This window comes from Chrysochloris asiatica, unplaced genomic scaffold, assembly GCF_000296735.1.
Source record: "Chrysochloris asiatica unplaced genomic scaffold, ChrAsi1.0 scaffold00192, whole genome shotgun sequence".
Lineage (NCBI taxonomy): Eukaryota > Metazoa > Chordata > Mammalia > Afrosoricida > Chrysochloridae > Chrysochloris > Chrysochloris asiatica.
In genome coordinates this window covers 453,003-475,311 of record NW_006408710.1, presented here as the reverse complement: position 1 = coordinate 475,311, position 22,309 = coordinate 453,003, and the positions used below count along the sequence as shown (strand labels likewise).

General features: G+C 39.8%; 1 pseudogene; it reads left to right on the top strand.

Moving 5' to 3' along the window:
* LOC102813976 overlaps window positions 1–22,309 on the top strand; it is a 74,234-nt pseudogene that overhangs the window by 44,254 nt on the left and 7,671 nt on the right.

The following is a 22,309-nucleotide window of genomic DNA, read 5'->3' as shown; positions in this document are numbered from 1 at the left end:
CTTTCTGTTCTTGTTAAGATTTATAGCCTCAGAAACCCTATACAGGGTCTCTATGAGTTAGAACTGACTCCATGACACATAACCACCACAAACAACCAAGAGCAGCATGAATAACTAATGAAGACATTATTAACACACCATCCGAAAAAGCAAATGCAGAACAAATGACATTTCCAAAAGAACTTTGTTCCATAAAAGAGTTTAAAACATTGATGTAATGAGACGACAGATCAGTAGCACAATCATGTTGTTGTTGCTAAGTACCATTGAGTCGGTTCTGACTCATAGCCACCCTGTATAGGGTTTCTGAGGAGTAGCTGATGGATTGAACACCAACCTTGTGATTCATACCGACATTGTAGTCGAATGCTTATCTTATAGCACCATACTAGCACAACTATAAAACACCTTAATTGAGAAAAATGAGATACGATGAAGACCAATATATTATAAAATTAATAGTGAATGCTGAAAATGGCTGAAAATCTAATTACAGATATAAAGTAAAAGATTAAGATAATCCCCAAGAGTGAACCAACCAACTAAAGAAAAAATAGACGCAAAGGACAAAGTCCATCCAACATAAGAATAATTAATGTTGTTGATGTAGTAAAATTCAGTTACTCATGTAATTAGGAGTGTACTGAAACAATTTTCTGACAGCAGAAAATTCAAAGAAACACTACACATCTGATATGCCTAAATCTAAAAGGTTGTCTATGACTTATTGTAAAATGAAAAAAAAAAAAAAAAGATCATGAGATGTATGTACCTTTTGTGCTTTAAGAAGCACTGTTCTGTCTTTTAAAACATTCGTAATCCAAATAGAGTTTTACTGTAGAGAGGAGAAAAAAATTGGAGTGTGATCAGTAACTTAAAGTAAGAACTGCCTACCTTTGGACACATCGTACAATCAGAATGATACATTTTAGTGAAATTTTGCTGTTCTTTTATTTTAGATCACCATCTGCACAATATTAGCTACTGAAATAAATGTGTATGGATTCTTTGGGCTATTTTTTTGCACCTTGTTCATACCACCCTTCACTCTGATTGGTTCTCTATTGCTTTATTTTGAGGTGAGTAATTCCACGAATATTCCAGGGATAAGAAATGGTTGGCCAGTTGCTAAAGTATTGATGTTTGAAGTTTGTTTTTGGAAATCCAGCTCTCTTACTACATTAAAAGGGTCCTGTTCTCATTCAGTTGGTTTATGTAGGTTAGAGGCAAATTCAGGGTAGCCAAATTTCACAGTTCTCATGATAACCATCACCCTAAGGATCATTCTTAGGAGAATAAAGACATGCCTGCCCATTCTATTGTTTTGAATATTTAGTAGGGATGCATTACCCAATAAGCAAGGTAAGCATGGGTTTACTTGTGCTTATTTACTGTAGTGAAGAATTTCACATAGGTTTTACCACTTGATGTGGTAAAAAAAACAAAACACGAAAAATGAATGGTTCACTACAAATTAGTAAATAAGCACAAGAAAGCTTGTGTTTACCTTGCTTACTGGGCACTCAAACATGGTCAGGGACTGTAAATTTTGCAAGAGGCTTTGATTCTGTAGGACGGTGCTGTGAGACTGAAAGAAACAGATGCTTTGTTGTTGTTGGTGTTTACATGCCATTGAGTCAGTCCTGACTCTTAGCAACCCTGCGCACAACAGGATGAAACACTGCCTGGTACTTCACTATCCTCACAATTGCTACAGTTGAGCCCATTGCTGCTGCCACTGTGCCAATCCATCTTTTTGGGGGTCTTCCTCTTTTTTGCTGATCCTCCAGTTTACCAAGCATGATATCCAAAGACTAGTCCCTCCTGATACTATGTTCGAAGTATGAGAGACAAAGTCTGGCCATTTTGTCTGTACTTCTTCCAACACAGATTTGTTTATTCTTCTAGCAAGCCATGATACTTTTAATATTCTTCTCCAACACCTTAACGGAAATGCATCAATTCTTCTATGGTCTTCCTTATTTATTATCCAACTTTCACATGCTTATGAAGCTATTGAAAATACCAGAAAATACTTTGAGATTTTCTGTTCAGCAATTTTATTTCCTCATTTCTTCTATTTGCTTTACCATCTTCTATGCTGGAGAGCAAGTTTCAGAGTCTCTTCTGACATCCATTTTGGTATTTTCCATCTTTCTTGTCTTCTTAATGATCTTTTGCTTTCTTCCTGCATGATATTCTTGGTATCACCCCAAATTGTTGTTAGGTGCCATCGAGTCAATGCTGTCTCATAGCAACCTTATACACAGCAGAATGTAACACTGCCCATTCCTGGGCCAACCTCACTATTGTTGCCATGCTTGAGCCCATTGATGCTGCCATTTGGCCAATCCATCTCACTGGGGATCTTCCTCTTTTTCTCTGACCCTCCACCCTACCAAACATGATATCCTTCTGTTAGGTGCCATCAAATTGGTTCCAACTCATAGTGCCCCTTTGTATAATCCAGTTCTGCACTGTCCGCATAATCATTGCTGTGTTTGAGCCCATAGTTGTAGCTACTGTTAATCCACCTTGTTAAAGGGCTTCCTCTTTTTTCCTGATTGTCTTCTTTGCCAAGCATGATACCCTTATATAGAGATGGTTCCCTCCTGATCACATGCCCAAAGTACATGAGATGAAGTCTTGACATCCTGACTTCCATGGAGCACTCTGTCTGTACTTCTTCCAAGACAGATTGTTTGTTCTTTTGACAGTCCATGGTATAATTTCAACATGGATTTAAAATTGTCCAGAAAGAAGTGTTGATAAATATTGTTCAAGAAAAGTTATCCCTTAACTCTACATGGATTCTTTACTCTATATTCACTGAAGACTTGAAGGTTGTTACAAAATGTACTGTAAATCTAACGAACACCATGGGTCTCTTCCGTGTGTATCCAGGCAAAACTCCAGGTAGAGAACTGTGTCTTCAGTGTCAAGGGATTGGCATGATTATTCTCAGCAGTGGGTGTAGTGGAGGCAAGAACAGTGTAATGATTGCAGGCCTCTCATGGGGAAAAGAGAGAAAGAAGCATAAATGAGAGAAAGGCAGGTAAATGTACGGGAGTTGATTTGTCTTAAGACAAACCTTTCCATGGCTCCTACAGGTTCTGCGGGTATTCCTCAGCATCCTCCCAGTAGTTACACATAACTCACAATGCTACATCTGAGACCATGTCAACCTATTGCCAAGCACAGATTAACAGTTTGCTGAGTAACTGGGAAAGCAAGGAAGCCATACTGCATAGTCAAAATGTACTTCTACCTGATGAACAAGAGAAAACTGTGTAGAGATGGTGGCATAGCAGTGTCATTGTTGTTGTTTTTAGGTGTTATCTAGTCAGTAATGCCTCGGAAGGACCCTATGCACAACAGAACAAAACACTGCCTGGTCCTGGGCCATCCTCACAATTGTTGCTGTATCTAAGCCCATTGATGCTGCCACTGTGCCAATCCATCTCACTGGGGGTCTTACTCTTCCCCCCCGACACTCCACTTCATCAAGTAGGGTGTCTTTCTTCAGGAACAAATCCCTTCTGATAACATGTGCAAAGTACAAGGACGAGGTTTCACCATCGTTGTTTCGAAAGATCATTGTGGCTGTACTACTTCCAAGACATATTTGTTGATTCTTCTGGCAGCCCATCGTACTATTAATATTCTTCTTCAACATCAGAATTCAAATCCATTGGTTCTTCTATGGCCTTCCTTATTCACTGTCCAACTTTCACATCCATATGAGGCTATTGAAAATACCATATCTTGAGTCAGGTGCACCTTAATCCTCAAACTGATATGCTTGCTCTTGAACACTTTAAAGAAATCTTGTGCAGCAGATTTGCCTAATACAATACATCATTTGCTATCTTGACTGCTGCTTCCATGAGTGTTGATTGTGGGTGCATAGCAAAATGAAGTTTGACAACTTAAATCTTTTCACCATTTTCTATGATTCTATTAATTGGGCCAGTTGTAAGGATTTTTGTTTGCTTTACATTGAAGTACAATCCAAATTGAAAGCTATAGTTTTATTTTCATCAGTAAGTATTTTAAGTCCTCTTCACTTCCAGAAGCAAGATTGCATCATCTGTACATTACAGGTTGTTAATGAGTCTTCCTCCAGTCCTGATGCCACTTCCTTCTTTATATAATCTAGTTTCTCTGATTATTTGCTCAGCATACAGATTAAATAAATATGGTGAAAGGATACAACCCTGACACACACCTTTCCTGATTTTAAACCAATCGGTATCCCCTTGTTCTAATCCAAAAAATTACCTCTTGGTCTCTGTACAGTGTCCTCATGCAGACCATGAAGTGTTCTGGAATTGCCCAATCTTTACCATATTACTCATAGTTTGTCAGGATCCCCACAGTTGAAAGCCTTTTTATAGTCAATTAAACACAAGTAAACATATTCTGTTTTCAGCCATGAACAATCTGATGTCAGCAATGATATTCCTAGTCCCGTGTCCTTTTCTGAATCAGACTTGAATTTCGGACAGTTTCTGGTCACTGTAGTGTTACATTCGTTTTTGAATTATCTTCAGTAAAATTTTACTTGCACATGATATTAATGTTATTGCTCAATTATTTCCCCATTCAGCTGGAACACCTGCGTTTGTAATGGGCACAAATATGGATCTCTTTCAATTGGTTGGCCAGGTAGCTGTCTTCCAAATTTCTTAGTATAAATGAGTGAGTGTCTCTAGTGCTGCATCAGTTTACTGAAACATTTCGGTTTTCATTCCTTTATTCCTTGAGTCTTGTTTTTCATTAATGTTTTCAGTGCAACTTGGATTTCTTTCAGTACTGTTGGTTATATGCTACCTCTATAAATGGTTGAACATGGACCTTTTTTTTTTTCTTTTTTTGGTTAAGGTTTTTACTATGGATTGAGTGAAAGTTTATAGGGCAGATCATCAGTTTTACATTCAACAAATCATACACCTTGTTTCATTACAATGATTATAATCTCCTCCATGTACTCTCTATTCACTTTAGCTCTTAAAAAAACAAACAAAACAACAACAACAACAAAAAAAACCACACTCAAGCATATATAATAATTTACATCTCCAAAGGGCACATTCTGCAAGCCTGCCTCCTGGCTGCCAGTTCTTAGTCTCACTCTTTCCATGGATCTTGGGTCCTCAGCTGCTCCCTTTCTCCATGTCCCCATCTCTGCCTCCCTCCGTAGTGTTGCTGCTTCTCTGGATAAGGGTCCCACATTCTGCTTGTGCTCTTCTCCATGGTTCTAGGGGTCCTCTGTTTCTGGGCTGTAAGATTAACTACTTCCCTGTTTTTGTTACAAAACTTCTACCTTTACCATTGTGACAGTTGCAATTAGTCATGATAACAATTACTCACGATTAAATCACGAGAATCTTATCCCCATCTCTTTTCGCCAGACCCACCTAGACAAGATGAAAACTATTCAGTGGTAACTTTTTCTTCCCCCACATGCTCTTAATCTAAACTCCCTCTTGAAACCTTGTAAGCCAGTCACTCCATGCCTTTATTGCCCCCTCATTTTAGTTAGTCAGTGTGTAAGTTGCCCGTCCCTATCTACCCTGTGTACAGAGGGGATAGCATTGATACTTGATGTGAAGACTCCTTCCCTCTCTGTTGGTATTTCGAGTTACTACCTCCATGAGTATGGAGTCCTGGTGTGGTGCTGTGAGTTAATACGCCAGACTGCAAAGCAGTTTGAACTGCAAGTTTGGCAGTTCAAGCTCACCAGCTGCTCCTCAGAAACTCTATACAGGGTCACTATGATTCGGAATTGACTCGACAGCATTTAACAACAACAACCTCCATGAATATAGGTCAGGTTCATCAAATTGAAGCAATTTATATTTGGTTCCTTTATCAAAATATATATTTATTTTTAAATCTTCCTCTAGTTGAATTTTGATTATCAAGCCATTAAGGCTAGGTCAAATGGGTACTGTCTGCAAGTTTGGGTGTTTTTGTGCATCTCTCCTCACTTCATATCAGCTGGATGCTTTTCAGCTGTAGCCCTCTGTGGCTAAGTCCTTGTGCATGGGCTCAAGTGTCTCCAGGTCTCACCACACTTTGGACCAACCAGCCCTTCCTCTTCTCTATCTCACCTCCAGGTCAATGGGATTCAATGGACTGGGGTTGAACTCAATCCATTTCTTCATTGCTTCCTTTCCCCGTCTTCCACTCACCAGTAAACTAATGTGGTTGCCAGCAAGCTTACATGCCTGTTTGTGTGTTCCTTTTGAGTTTCAGTCTTAGAGGGGAGTTTGTCCTGAAGGAACTTGATTGCTTGCCTTGGTGGCTTCCTGGTGAACAGCTTGCTTATTCTTGTAGTACCCAGTCATGCTGACATTTTTGTTTTGGGTTTTTCCTGATGATCTTTCTTTGAAGATGTATATTCTGTTGCTCTAGCTGTTCCAGGCTGGTCTGCTTGTGCTTGTTAGTGGGGATGTCCCACTTCATAAGGTTCTGGATGGGGCTCAGGCTTCCACCTAAGGTCCTATACTCTGTAAAGGCTTTGCAAGAGGCCTATTTCACTGGACAAGTTCTAGACCCCTTTTAGATATTCCAATCAGTTATAGGCTGAAGACGGGCATACAAGTTTTCTCTAATCATGTTTCCTGTCATTCCTTTCTATCCCACTCAAATGTCTATTTATCTCTCAACCTTATAAAACATGTTATCAAATCTATCCTATATATGATCAGACTCCTCTAATTTTACAATAGTAGGCAAGGGAAACCAATATTCGTAAGACAGTCAAGCATCTTAGTATTCTTTCCCCTCTTCAAACTATGCCTAGATCCCTGTATCACAGAGCCCTTTTGTTCCAAGGCTGAGCATGCATCACTATTTACCTCTGTCCCACTTAGGCCATGCAAACCTGTGGACCATTTCTTTTTGGTATAGTGACTCTTGTGTATTCGTTGCATCTTCTTCTGATGCTTTCTTTATGATTCAGCGTTTTGCCCATAGGATCCTTCAATATCGCAGGGCTATTATTTAACAACTATTCATCAGGCAGTGGCAGCACCAATGAGCTCAAACATAACAATAATGATCAGGATGGAGCAGGATTCCCCAGTGTTGTGTGTAGGGTCACTGTGAGTAGAACGAGACTGGAGGGCACCTAAAGCAACAGCACACGCAGCAAAAATGTTTTGCAGTTTAGCAATAAATGCAGGTTCATCTGATCATTTTTTAAAATTCCTTTTACAGGTTACAACTGATTTTATGGATCGTTTTGGATTTTCAAATTCTCCATTTATGTTTCCTACATTGCTCATAGTAAGAAATTATTCTCCTTAACTACTTTGAATGGGCAGCATAATATTTGTATGCTTTGAGCTGTTGTGAATTACATCAAATTAAACAATTTGGACATTTTAAGCACATAAAGCAGCGTGCGCACACACACACACACACACTACATACAAGGATTTTAATATTAGGGCCACTGTGTTACTATGTTGGAGTTCTGGTGTGACACTGTATGATAAGTATTGGACAGCTAACTGAAAGGTCAGCAGTTCAAAGCCACCAGCCACTCCTGGTAAATCCTATACATCATAGCTATGAGTCAGAAGAAACTTGATGTCGCTTAAAAAAAATAGTAGCAACATTATTATATTGATCATCACACACCAAGTATGAATCTCAAATTCATAATGGCTGAGTAGTACCAGGATTAATTTACTACTAACATATCTCTGTCATGCTTTCTCTGAATGGAAGAAATGTTAACTTTGAGAGTTTTATAGAATATTCACTTTCAATTTATCTCTCAGCCTTATAAAACATGTCATCAAATCTATCCTCTATATAATCAAACTCCTCTAATTCCGATATTGAAATAATTGTTTTTATATTGTTTCTAATTTTGATTGTCTTTCTTTTTCCCTAGCCATACCTTCATTTTTTCATTTTCTTTTTTGTTCTACGGTATCTGGAAATGAACTTTAGGAAGACATCAATAAGAAAAGATCCTGTGTTCAGGTTGAGAAATTCAAGTAGAATTTTATGTTCTATTGTAATATTCGTTGTTTAAAGACATTTTGGTATGCCTAAATTAAATAAAAAGCGTTATATTTGACTGAGCCTTTTGAACTGCAAGGTTGGCAGTTCAAGGTCACCAGCTGCTCCTTGGAAATGATACACAGAGTCGCTATGGGTCGGAACTGACTCGACAGTGCTTCACAATAACAACAAGAAGGGATTTGTAGACTGTGAAATCATTATAATCCATGGCACATTACTGAGTTGAGCATACAATCTAATGAGAGGAATAAATCAACACAAGAGCCACTGAAAAATGAAGGCAGACCAATGTTTCACTGATGCAGTATGGGATAGAAACTGAAATAAAAGATTGTTGTTGTTGTGTACCGTCCAGTGGTTTCTGACTCATAAGGCCCCTGTATAAGGTAAATTTGAACTTCCTACGTTGTGGTTAATAGTCCAGTGCTTATTCTACAGTGCTATACCAGGGCTCGAAATAAAGGGCATGTGTGAATCAATGCCTAGGTAAGTGTAGCCAATACAGGAAGGAAGAGTAGTAAGAGCAATACACAAAGACTGAAATATTGCTGTAGATTTGAGAAGGAAAGAACTAGAAGTCTAGTGTAGCTGGATAATGGAAAATTAACTGGGAGCTAGAAATTGATGGCTAGAAATCGGGAAGCAGAGGGAAGGTCTTGCAAATTACATTCTGGGAGACATAATAAAGAGCATCTTGAACACCTTTCCCCCCTCATAAAATATGAATGACGTTCAAGTCTAATATAGGTGATAGAACAGGAGAACAGCACGTTGACAGCTGGGATTTAGGAAATCATCTGACAGCATTAATTTGGGGTGACATGAGAGGAAGAGACAAGAATCTGCAATAACTGGTGAAAGGAATGATGAGGGAAAGAACTAAATTGCTACTAATGGGACCAGTAGGGAAAACATGGTTCTGACGGAGGAGAGCCAGGTTCCATTCCTCGTTAATGCAACTCAGGTGTAGCCACCATGGTTGGCATGTTGGTGCAATGCTGAACAGATTCCAGTGGGGCTTTCAGACTATGCTAGACTAGGAAGAAAGGTGTGGCAATCTACCTGGGAAACCATTAAAAACCATTCATTCAGCCATGGAATATGCTATGGATCACCTCAGTCTGGGCTTGTGGTTTATGGGGCCACCAGGAATCCGACTCCACAGCAGATATCAATAGCAGTGTGGTGATGATATGGCCTGGATTGATTTTCTGGGCCACACCTGCAATTTCAACTGTTCTAGCCTACTGTTTTCATAAGGTCTTCATAATTACAAAATATCATGTCAAAATTACATTTCCTAGATTTCTTTGCTCACACACCTCAGTCCCCAGTTCCTTTGCCAGATGGTGTGTGATGTTTTGTTATTTGAAACAGGAAGTTCACTTTAGATGAGGAGAATTCAACTTAAGCAGGAAACAAAGGTGACCTGCCAGTAGTGTTGGTGGAAAAGACAAAGCTGTTGAAAGACAGATGGTGTGTAGTAGAAGAAAGGAGATTATGTTGTGCTCATATTGAATCTACTCAGGGCGTGGTTAGCAGTGTACTAAAAATGCATTCTTTTTGCTGCTTCAGCTAAAATCTGTTCTTTTCATACTGCTTTGAATTTAGGATTTCTCCAAGAAGCAGCGACATTTCTCCAAACCCAGAGGAGCCTGAAGGGGAGGATGAAGATGTTCAGGTGGAGAGAGTGAGAACAGCAAATGCTGTGGCTGCCCCAGACTTGGACGAGGTAGGTTTTACAAAACCATTCTTCAACGAATTCTGTTTGTCACCCTAACTGAACAACTTTGTAATATTAACTTACGAGAAATGTTGGAGGTCCTCATGACTTGACTTTTGTGGATCTACAACATCCAAAATCAAAGTGACCAAAGGACACATACACAGAAGCACACACAAACTTACTAATTCATTTTTCAGTCACAGTTTTGGTTGTTGTTGTTAGATGTCATCAAGTTGGTACAGACTCACAGTGACCTTATGCACAGCAGAATGAAACACTGCCCGATCCTGGGCCAACCTCACTATTGTTGCCACGCTTGAGTCCATCGATGCTGCCACTTGGCCAATCCATCTTGTTGGGGATCTTCTTCTTTTTCTCTGACCCTCCACCTTACCAAACATGATATTCTTCTCCAGCGACTGGTCCCTCCTGACAATATGTCCGAAGTATGAGTGACGAAGTTTGGCCATCTTGGCCTCCAAGGAGCACTCTGGCTGCACTTCTTCCTACCCAGATCTGTTGGTTCTTTTGGCAGTCCATGGCATTTTCAATACTCTCCTCCAGCACCATAACTCAAAAGAATCAATTCTTCAACAGTCTTCCTTATTCACTGTCCAGCTTTCACATGCATATGAGGCTATTGAAAATACCATGGCTTAGATCAGGCGCACCTTAGTCCTCAAGCTGACATCTTTGCTCTTCAACACTTTAAAAAGGTCTTGTGCAGCAGATTTGCCTAATGCAATACGTCGTTTGATTTCTTGACTGCTGCTTCCATGAGTGTTGACGGTTGATCCAAGAAGAACAAAGTCCTTGACAACTTCAATCTTTTCTCTGTTGATAAGAATGTTGTTTATTGGTCCAGTGGTGAAGATTTTTGTTTTCTTTACATCGAGATGCAATCCATACCAAAGGCTGTGCTCTTTGATCTTCATCAGTGAATATTTTAAATCCTCTTCACTTTCAGCAAGCAAGTTTTGGTAGGTACAGCTAAACAGTACAAAACCTCAGGAAACTGCTGTGAATTTTTGGACCTGAATTAAGTTAACTCAAGAAATTCAGTAGTGAGCTAATTCAAGGTGTATGTGTATGCATAGTCTAGTGTCTCTTTTTCTAAGTTATTTTTCTTGTTGTTGTTGAGAAGATACACAGTAGAACATACACCAAGTCAACAATTTCTACATTTATAATTCAGAGACATTCCAGTTGAGCAACATTTCATAGTCTCATTTTCAGAGTTGCTTCCTCATTAACATAAATTTACTGCCACTTAAGGGTCCTCTCTAATTATTCAAGTAACTGCTGTCATTTGGTCCCACATGGTGGTGGTGGTTATGTGCCCTGGAGTTGGTTCCAACTCATAGCGACCAGGGTTTCCAACACTGTAAATCTTTAAGGGAGCAGAAAGCTTCATCTTTCTTCCGCAGAACAGCTGGTAGTTTTGAACTGATGACCCTGAGGTTGGCAGCCTGATTTGTAACCACTATACTACCAGAGCTTCTTACATAGATAGTTCTTAAAAAAGTACAATACTCAAGGCAGACATTCTTCACTAAATGTTGTTGTTGTTGTTGTTAAGTGCCATGGAGTTGGTTCTAACACATAGTGACCCCTGTATATGGGTTCTGGGGAGCAGCTGGTGGGTTTGAACCGCTGACCTTGTGATTCGCAGTCAGTGCTGATCCTACAGTGCCACATAGAAGCTAAGCCATAATTTGGTTTTATAAGTGTGTGTCTTGAGAGACTTACTGGTTTGGTGAATCTCTCTGTTTCTAGTCTTTGAAGATGAGCTTGGTTGCCTAAATCACATGGTCCAGGACAAAAGCCCTTGTAGCTGCAGAGTTGTTGCATATAGGCTGTTAGGGAGTGCTTGAAAATGGGAATCCCAGGTGGGCCAAATCACTAACACTCTAGGCTATAGACCAATAGGTTGATAGTCCAGTCTACCCAGAGGTACCTCAGAAGAATGACTTGGCAATCTACTTCCAAAAAAACCAGCCACTGAAAACCTTGGGAAGTTCTACTCTGACATGTGGGGGCATCATGAGTTGGAGTTATTTTGGCTTTAGGAAAGGACTGGCTTGACTCACGACTTTGCAGAGGGACAGATCTGTCTGTCAGAGGGAGACTGGAGCACTCTGAATTCAAGGAAACAGTAAAGCCCCTTTGCTATTTTCTTGTCTTTGCAGAAGCCAGTCGTCATTGCCAGCTGTCTACGGAAGGAGTATGAGGCCAAAAGGAAGCACTGCTGTACAAAGGAGAAGAAGAAAGTAGCCACAAGAAACGTCTCTTTTTGTGTTAAGAAAGGTTGGAAATAGTAGTTCAGTTTGCAGATGAACCTTGACCACTGAAGATTAGACCTTTAGAAGGGAAGAACAGTATCTGAATCTGAGATGCCACTTCATGAAAGACAGTCAGGACACCAGCAGGCTAAGGCTGACCCATCCTACCTAAATGTTTCAAATGTAAACATAGCGAAGCTTTCTCTTTGCATAGGAATACATTTACATGTAGATGTATAGTATTTCTGTTAAGAAGGATGATATAGATTTCTACCATTGCAGTTGAATTGATTACAACTCATAGTGACTTTCTAGGACAGAGTAGAACTGCCCCACCTCATTTCCAAGGCTATCAGTCTTCAGGAAGCAAAGTGCCACATCTTCCTTCCACTAAGTAGCTGGTACGTTCAAACCTCCAGCCTTTAGGTTAGGAGTTGAGCGTTTAACTGCTGACTATCAGGACTCCTTATAGATTTGTGGTGGTGATGGTGGTTGTGTACTGTGGACTCAGTTAGAGACTCTGCAAAGGGTTTCTGAGGCTTAAATCTTTATGGAAGCAGAAAGCCTCATCTTTCTCCCACAGAATGGCTGGTAGTTTCAAACTGCTGATCTTGAAGTTTGCAGCCCGGATTGTAATCACTACAGTACCAGAGTGTTTTATAGATTTCTAGGTAATATAATTTCATGACAGCAGATACTACATAGACGGGAACTGACCAGGGCAGAGTAAGCTAGTAAATTCCTCATTCCTAAAATACCCCATTTGTTTGAAAGTTGCCAAGGGGCTCATAATCAGGATTTGTTCCAAATTCCAGCTCAGTGTCTACGTGGTTGCATGATCTTGAGCAAGTTAACCTACTTATGCCTGAGCTTCCTCACCTATAATATGAAGTTAATAATAACTCTTAGGAAGGCAGGTATGTGAGTGAAGAATAAAAGAAAAAAATGTACATAACACATTTGGCATACTGCTTGGAGTATAGTTAGCCCTTGTGTGGTAGTTTTGTATTTATTATGTTATAATGTGAAGTTATCATTCTGATTCTATTTCTTTCAGGTGAAATTGTAGGGCTTCTGGGACACAATGGAGCTGGTAAAAGTACAACTATTAGGCTGATCACTGGAGAAACCAAACCAACAGCAGGCCAGGTGGGACCAACACTCAGAAACGTGGTAGTTAAGGAGGCCTAGAAAAACATCTGAACAATTATTAAAAATGATTACAATATTAAACTATGTATATGATGATTTCTTATTAATCAATGTAATTTATGCATGAAACGAGGAATATTAATTAAAAATTCCTCTCCTTAATGCCAAAAAATAGTTGATGAGGAAGGTTACCTATTGTTTATACTCTGTTATTGTTATTGTTAGCTTTCACCAAGTCTATTCCAGCACATAGCAAGTAATGGGCACACAGGAGGAAATCTAGGAAAATAGAAAGTTATCAAAAGTAGCTATGGTCTATGGCAGAGTGAATGGATTGTAAAAATAATCAATATTATTACGTATCTTAGGAACTTGGTAATGCTGTATGATAGGCATTGGACTGCTAACTACAAGATTGGTGGTCAAGCCCATTAGGCTCTCCTGCAAAGAATCACAGCCTCAAGTGAGGCTTCTCACTCTGGCAAAGAATTACAGTCTCAGAAACCCTATATGAGTCAGAACGGACTCAGTGGTACTTAACAACAATATGACTAACATTATGTATTTACTGGTTTCCATGAACCATATATTATCTGTGAGTTTTTAACAGTTTGATGACTGTGTGCTACCATGATGCTGGAAGCTATTCTAACAGCAGGATCGCTCAAGGCAGACAGGTTTCAGCAGAGTTGCCAAACTAAGGCAGGCTAGGAAAAAGGAATAGGTGACACACTTCTGAAAGGTTAGTGTTATGAATAACAACAGAACATTGTCTAATGCGGTGCTGGAAGATGAGACCCTTAGATTGTAAGACACTCAGAGCTGCCTCCTCAAAGTAGTGTTGACCTGAATGATATGGATGGAGCCAAGGGTTCAGGACTTCCATTTGTTGATAAGACAAAACTCAAAGTGAGAAGAAATAGCTGAAAGTTGTTGTTGTTAGGTGCCATTGAGTCAGTACCAACTCACAGTGACCCTATACACAACAGAGAGAAAAACACTGCCCGGTCCTGGGCCAACCTAACAACCGTTGTTATGTTTGAGCATGTTGATGCTGCCACTGTGCCAATCTATCTCATTTGGGGGTCTTTTCTTTCTCTGACCCTCCATTTTATCAAACATGACATCCTTCTCCAGTGACTGGTCCTTCCTGACAATATGCCCAAAGAATGAAAGACGAAGTCTGCCCATCCTGGCTTCCAAGGAGTACTCTGGCTGTACTTGTTCTAACACAGATCTATTTATTCTTTTGGCAGTCTGTGGTACTTTCAATATTCCTTCCAACATATCCATCAATAATTGGAATATGAAATATACAAAATTTTAATCTAGAAAAATAGAAAATTATAAAAAATGAGATAGAATGCATAAATATTGACATCCTAGACATGAGTGAGCTGAAATGAACTATTATTGGCCATTTTGAATCAATCATATGATTTACTCTGCTGGGAATAACAAATTGAAGAGGAATTAGGTTGTGTTTATCATCAAAAGGACATTTTAAGATCTATCTTGAAGTACAATGCTGTGTGTGATAGAATAATAGCCACACACGTATAAGGAACACCAGTTAATATGATTATTGCTCAAATTCCACAATAACCACTAAAGTCAATGATGACAAAAACTTCATAATAGAATTATGTGAGCCCAATGACTTCTTCATTTCAAATACCTTTTTAAGCAACATGAACAGCAACTATACACATTAACCTCACCAAATGGAACATACAAGAGTCAAATAGATTTTATCTGTGGGAAGAGAGGATGGAGAAGCTCAATATCACCAGACAAAACAAGGTCAGAAGCCAACTGTGGAATAGATTATGAACTGCTGATATGCAAATTCAGGCTGAAGTTGAAGAAAATTACAACAAGTTCATAAGAGTTAAAATACAACCCTGAGTCTATCACATCTGAATTTAGAGACCATCTCAAGAACTGATTTGATGTATTAGACACTAATGACCGAAGATCATAGGAAGTGTAGGATGACATCATGAACATCATACAGGAAGAAAGCAAAAGGTCATTAAAAAAACAGGAAAGAAAGAAAAGACAAAAGTGGGTGTCAGAGACACGCTGAAACTTGCTCTTGAACATAGAGAAGGTGAAGTGACTGGAAGAGAGACAGGAGTAAAAGAGCTGAACATAAAATTTCAAAGAACAGCTTGAGAAGACGCAGTACAGTATTATCATGAACTGTGTTTTATTGTTAAGTGTTGTCAAGTCAGTTCTGACTCATAGCAACCCTGTATAGGGTTTCCAAGGAGCAGCTGGTGAGCTTGAACCACTGACCTTGTGTTTCAAACTGCCCTGTGGTCCAGCGCTTATCCTACAGCACCATACCTGGACAAGCCGGATGCACACCTTTATTGATTTTAAACCAAACAGTATCCCCTTGTTCTGTCTGAATGATGGTCTCTTGGTCTATGTACAGGTTTCTCATATGCACAAGTGTTTCAAAATTCCCACATTCTTTGCAATGTTGTCCATAGTTTGTTACGATCCACACAGCCGAATGCCTTTGCATATTCAATAAAACTTGAGTAAACAGATTTCTAGTATTCCATCAGCCAAGGTGATTTTGATACCACAGAGATACCCCTTATTCTGAATACATCTTGAATTTCTGGCACTTCCATCTTGATGTGCTGCTGCAACAGATTTTGAATTATCTCCGTCAAAACTTGACTTGTGTGTGATATTAATGGTATTTTTGATAATTTCCACATTCTATTCGGTCACCTTTCTTAGGACTAGGCACAGATATGGATCTCTTCCAATTGGTTGACCAGCTAGCTGCCTTTGAGCGCAGCTTGTTTGCTCAAACAGTCCAATTGGAATTTTGTTGATTCCTTGTTGTTGTTGTTGTTGTTGTTGTTGTTGTTGTTATGTGCCGTGGAGTCGGTTCCGACTCATAGCGACCCTGAACAGGGTTTCCGAGGCTGTAAATCTGACTCTTGAATTTTTTCATTTCTTTCAGCCTGAGAAATTCTGAGCATATTCTTCCATTTAGATTTTCCAGCTCCAGATCTTTGTACATTTCACTATGACACATTGTTTTCTTGAACTGCCCTTGGATATTTTCTGTTCAGCTACTTTACTTAGTTTAGTGTATTTTCAAGAGCTAGTTTCCACTTAGACCATTTCTGACTTCCCTTCTTTAATGACCTTTTGTTTTCTTCATACGATGTTCTTGATGCCATCCCATAACTCCTCTGGTCTTCAGTCATTAGTGTTAAATCTGTTCTTGAAATGGTCTCTAAATTCAGGTGTGATACACTCAGGGTTCCATTTTGGTTCTCATGGACTTGTTTAAATTTTCTTCAACTTCAACCTGAACTTTCATGAGTCATTGAAGGACTGTCTGTCCCATAGTTTGCTCCTGGCCTTGTTTGGGTTGATGATATTGAGGTTGTTCATCATCTTTTCTGACAGATTTAATCAGTTTTATTTCTGTGTATTCCACCTCACAAGGTCCATGTGTATAGTCGCCATTTATGTTGTTGAACAAACATATTTACAATTCAGAATTTGTTGACCTTACAAAATTCTATCATGGGATCCCAGCTTAATTTCTGTGACCAAAGATATATTGTCCAACTACAAATTCTTCATCTTTGTTTCAGATGTTTGCATTCCAATCATCAGTAATTATCAGTGCATATTGATTGCATGTTTACTCAATTTCAGACTGAAGAAGTTGGTAAAATTCTTCCGTTTCTTCATCATTGGCTTTGGTGGCTTGTGCATAAAGTTGAATAATGATTATACTAACGTCTTTCTTGGAGGCATATAGATATTATCCTATCACAGAGAGCACTACACTTCAAGACAGATCTTGAAATGCTCTTTTGACAGTGAGTGTAACACAATTCTTCTTCAATTTGTTGTTCCCAGTTTAATAACACATATAATTGTCTGATTCAACGTGGCAGATATCTGTACCCTTCAGTTTGCCTAGGATATGAATCTTGATGTGTTCCATATCAGTTTTGACAACTTCTGATTTCCCTAGATACATACTTTGTACATGCTACATTCCAATTATTAATGAATATTTGCAGCTGTTTCTTCTCATTTTGAATTATGCCCCATCAGCAAATGAAGGTCCTGAAAGTTTTGCCCCATCCACATCATTTAAGACAGACTCCACTTTGAGGAGGCAGCTCTTCCCCAGTGTATTTTGAGTACCTTCCAACCTGAGGGGCTCATCTCCTGTCACTATAACTGACAATGTTCTTCAGCTATTCATAAGGTGAATAAAAGTGGCTACAAAGGTAGCGTAGTAGGTACAAATCAGGCGGCTAACCTCAAGATCGGCAGTTCAAAACTACCAGTTGTTCCACGGGAGAAAGATGAGGCTTTCTGCTCCCGTCAAGATTTGCAGCCTTGGAAACACTGTGCAGGGTCACTATAAGTCAGAACTGACTCCACGGTACTTAACAACAACTTTTCAGAAGTGTACTGCCTATTCCTTGGTCCCGGTCTAAGTCTGGAAACCTTCCTAAGACTTCTCCAGCATGGATGATCCTACTTGTATTTGAAACATGGGTAACATAGCTTCTAGCATCACAACAACATGCAAGCCACCACAGTGCAACTGATGGATGGATAGACACAGACAACTAAGTGATTCGTTCCTTATTTTTCACTATCAGAGCCCATTTGTGCAGAGAGGAAGGTCTCACTGATTTGGGGCAGAATCTTAGAATAAACTCTTTCTGTAGGTGATTTTGAAAGACAACAGTGGAGGGGACACCATCGGGTACCTGGGGTACTGTCCTCAGGAGAACATGCTGTGGTCAAACCTGACGGTGAGGGAGCACTTGGACACGTATGCCGCTGTGAAAGGGCTGTGGAGAGGAGACGCCCAGCCCATGATTAACCGGTACCCTGGGGAGACACACTCTTTATGTATCCGGGGTGGTGTGATCATAATGATGTTCACCTAAGATTAAAGGAAGACAACTCTAACTCATGAGCCATGTTTGTAGAGTAAGACTTGGTCACCTGGAACCCAATCCAGTATGGTGATTGGTTTCTTTCACATTAAGTATGGAGAGAAAATGTTTATTGATTATTCTTATATGGAAAGAAGTCATTGAAAATATCCCTGTCACAACTAGGGAAGGGTGATGAAGTATTGTAGCTAGTCTCAATTGGTACGGTTATTCTGAGTGCGCTTTAAAAAATATTGCACTATTTTTCTGATTTGCACCTTTTCCATATCCATTTCCCATTGTTCAGGGGGAAACTATGTAGGCTTTCATAGTCTCAAGTCAGCTCTGACTCATAGTGACCCTGTGTAGGGTTTCCAAGGAGCAGCTGATGGGTTTGAACTTCCTTGTGGCTCTCAGTCAGTGCTGATCCTACAGTGCCACACCGGATTCTCTCTCTCTCTCTCTCTACATATAACTTATTATTTTTAAAAAATCAGGTTAGTAGACGCCTTGAAGCTGCAGGATCAGCTGAATGTGCCCGTGAAGCTCTTACCAGAGGGGATCAAGAGGAAGGTATGTGCAGGGCTTAGGGTTACTCGACTCATCACGCAGAGGTTGCCCCAAGTTGTTCTTCTCCTTCCAGCTGTGTTTTGTGCTGAGTGTCCTGGGGGGCCCGACAGTGATGCTTCTGGATGAGCCTTCAACGGGAATGGACCCTGAAGGGCAGAAGCAGATGTGGTGAGAATCATGAGTGTTAGGATCATTTGTAGTGACCTGGTAACAAGTTGGATGTTGGGCTTAATAAAATGTATCCATGTCCCAATGCCTAGACCTGTGAGTATTACATTACCTAGAAAGGCTTTGCAGATGTAATTAAGTGATGAATTTAAGGATGAGAAGATAATTCTGGATTATCTGAGAGGGTTGTAGGTCCAATGACAAGTGTTTTTACAAGAGAGAGAGATGGAGGGAAATGACACAGTTGGGAGAGGAGGCAATTGGACCATAGTGGCAGAGATTGAAGTGATGTAGTCACCAACCAGGGGATGTCTGAAGCCACCAGACACTGGATGAGGCAAAACACAATTTCCCTCCTAGAGTCTCCAGAGGTTGTGGGGCCCTGACGTTGCCGTGGTTTTGGATTTCTGCCTTCCACATCTGTGAGATAATAGGTCTCTATGGTTTCAAACAACCGTGTTTGCAGCAACTTGTTACAGCAGCTATGAGAACCCAGTACAGACCCTAAGTGAATTTGTAATCTTGTAACAAACCCCATTCAAAATTGTTGTTTACTTATAAAGTGAAAGTGACCCTCATTATCCAAAAAAGCAACGTTAAGAGGGAAAATCATCTGACTTTATGTCACAGCCAGTTTTTAAGAAATATTTAAAGGACCTAATACTCTTAAGGATTTCTTTTAGATCTTTTGAGTATGTATGGGGCATTTTTATAATTAGTAAAATCAATATAATATCAAGCTTTTGTTACAAAACTTCTACCTTTACAGCTGTGACAGTCTCAATTAGTCACAATAACAATTACTTACTATTGAATCTTAAGAATCTTACCCCCATCTCCTTTCACCAGACCTGTCTAGACAAGATTAGCATTATTCAGTGGGGATTCTACCTTCTCCAGCACACTTTGAAACTAAACTCCCTCTTGAAAACTTGTAAGCCAGCCACTTTGAGCCTTTATAGCCCACTCATTTTTGTTAGCCAATGTCTAAGTTTCCCATCACTGTCTACCCGGTATACAGAGGGGATAGCATTGATAGTTGATGTGAAGACTCCTTCCCTCTCAGTTGATATTTTGAGGTACTACATCCATAAGTATAGGTCAAGTTCATCCAACTGTAGCAATTTATACTTGTTTATTTTATAAACAAATTAAAAAAAAAATCTTCCTCTAGTCGAGTTCTGATCATAAATGCATTGAGGCTAGGTCGAATGAGTACTATTTATAAGTTTGAGTGTTCCTGTGCATCTCCTCTCATTTCATATCAGCTGAACACTTCACTCTCAGCTCTAGCCCTCCATGATTATGTCTTTGTCCATGGGCTCAGGACTCTCCGAGTCTAACCACACTTCAGACCAACCAGCCCTTCCTCTTCTCTCTCTCTCTCATCTGCAGGTCAGTGGGAGTCTACCTTCCATCTACTTTTTAAGCTTTCTGCATCACTCAATATTTTGCCTATGTTGTTGTTGTTGGTGGTGTGCCATGTAGTCAGTTCCAACTCATAGCAACCCTGCATATGGTGTCCAAGGCTGTAAATCTTTACAGAAGCAGAAAACCGTACCTTTCTCTGGTGGAATGGCTAGTTGTTTTGAACTGCTAACCTTGAGTAGCAACCTGACTCATAACCACTCTGCTATGTTGTTGTTGTTGTTAGGTGCCATTGAATCAGTACCAACTCATAGTGACCTTATGCACAGGAGAATGAAACACTGCCCTATCCTGGGCCAACCTCACTACTGTTGCCGTGCTTGAGTCCATCGATGCTGCCACTTGGCCAATCCATCTCGTTGGGGGTCTTCCTCTTTTTCTCTGACCCTCCACCTTACCAAACATGATATCCTTCTCCAGTGACTGGTCCCACCTGACAATATGCCCAAAGTATGAGGGACGAAGTTTGGCCATCCTGGCCTCCAAGGAGCACTCTGACTGCACTTTTTCCAAAACAGATCTATTGGTTCTTTTGGAAGCCCATGGCATTTTCAATATTCTCCTCCAACACCATAACTCAAAAGCATCTATTCTTCTACAGTTTTCCTTATTCACTGTTCAGCTTTCACATGTATGTGAGGTTATTGAAAATACCGCGGCTTGGGTCAGGCGCACCTTAGTCCTCAAGCGGACAGCTTTGTTCTTCAACACTTTAAAAAGTTCCTGTGCAGCAGATTTACCTAATGCAATATGTCATTTGATTTCTTGACTGCTGCTTCCATGAGTGTTGATAGTTGATCCAAGAAGAATGAAGTCCTTGACAACTTCAATCTTTTCTCTGTTGAAAAGAATGTTGTTTATTGGTCCAGTGGTGAGGATTTTGTTTTCTTTACATTGAGATGTAATCCATACCAATTAGGATCCTTCAATATAGCAACCAGAGGCTTGAATTTTTCTTGGTTCTTTCAGCTTGAGAAGTGCTGAGTGTATTCTTTCCTTTTGGTTTTCTTTTCTGGCTCCAAGTATTTGCACATTTTACTGTAATATTTCACTTTGTCTTCTCGAGCTGCTCTTTGATATTTTCTGTTCAGTTCCTTTACCTCCTTCTTTCTTTCACTCTTAGTTTTTCTACACTCTATACAATGGAGTCGTGGTGTGGCACTGTGGGTTAAAGTGCCGGACTGTAAAGTTGCTTTGAACTGTAAAATCAGTGCTTCAAGCTCACCAGTAGCTCCTTGGAAACCCTATGCAGGATCGTGATTGGTGAGAACCGACTTGACAGCACTTCACAAGAACAACAAAACTCCATCTGATAAGCACTGGACTGAGAACCTCAAGGTTCATGGTATGAGCCCACCAGCTGCTCTGTGGAAGACAGATAAGGCTTTCAGCATTTACAAAGATTTAAAAAGCCTTAGAAACCCTATATGGGGTTGCTATGAGTCAGAACCAACTCGAAGCCACTTAACAACAGCAACAACAACAACAACAACAATGCTCAAGAGCAAGTTCCAGAGATCTTCTGACATCCATTTTGATCTTTTCTTTTTTATCTTTTTAACGAACTTTTGCTTTCTTCCTGCATGATGTTCTTGATGTCATCTTGATGCATCACATGTTTTTGAGATAGTTTCTATATGCAGGTGAGATACTTTCAAGGTCATATTTTGGCTCTCATGGACTTGTTTAATTTTCTTCAGCTTCACCCTGAACTTGCAAATGTTCTACAGCCTTGCCCTGGCCTTGTTTTGGCTCATGATATTGAGCTTCTTTTCTGTATCTTCTCACAGATGTAGTCAACTTGATGCCTGTCTATTCCATCTGGTGAAGTCCAAGTGTATAGTTGCTTTTTATGTTGTTTAAAAAAGGTATTTACAGTGATTAAGTTGTTGGTCTTATAAAATTCTATCACGTGATCTCCAGCATCATTTCTATCACCAAGGCCATATTTTCCAACTGCTGATCCTTCCTCTTTGTTTCCAGCTTTT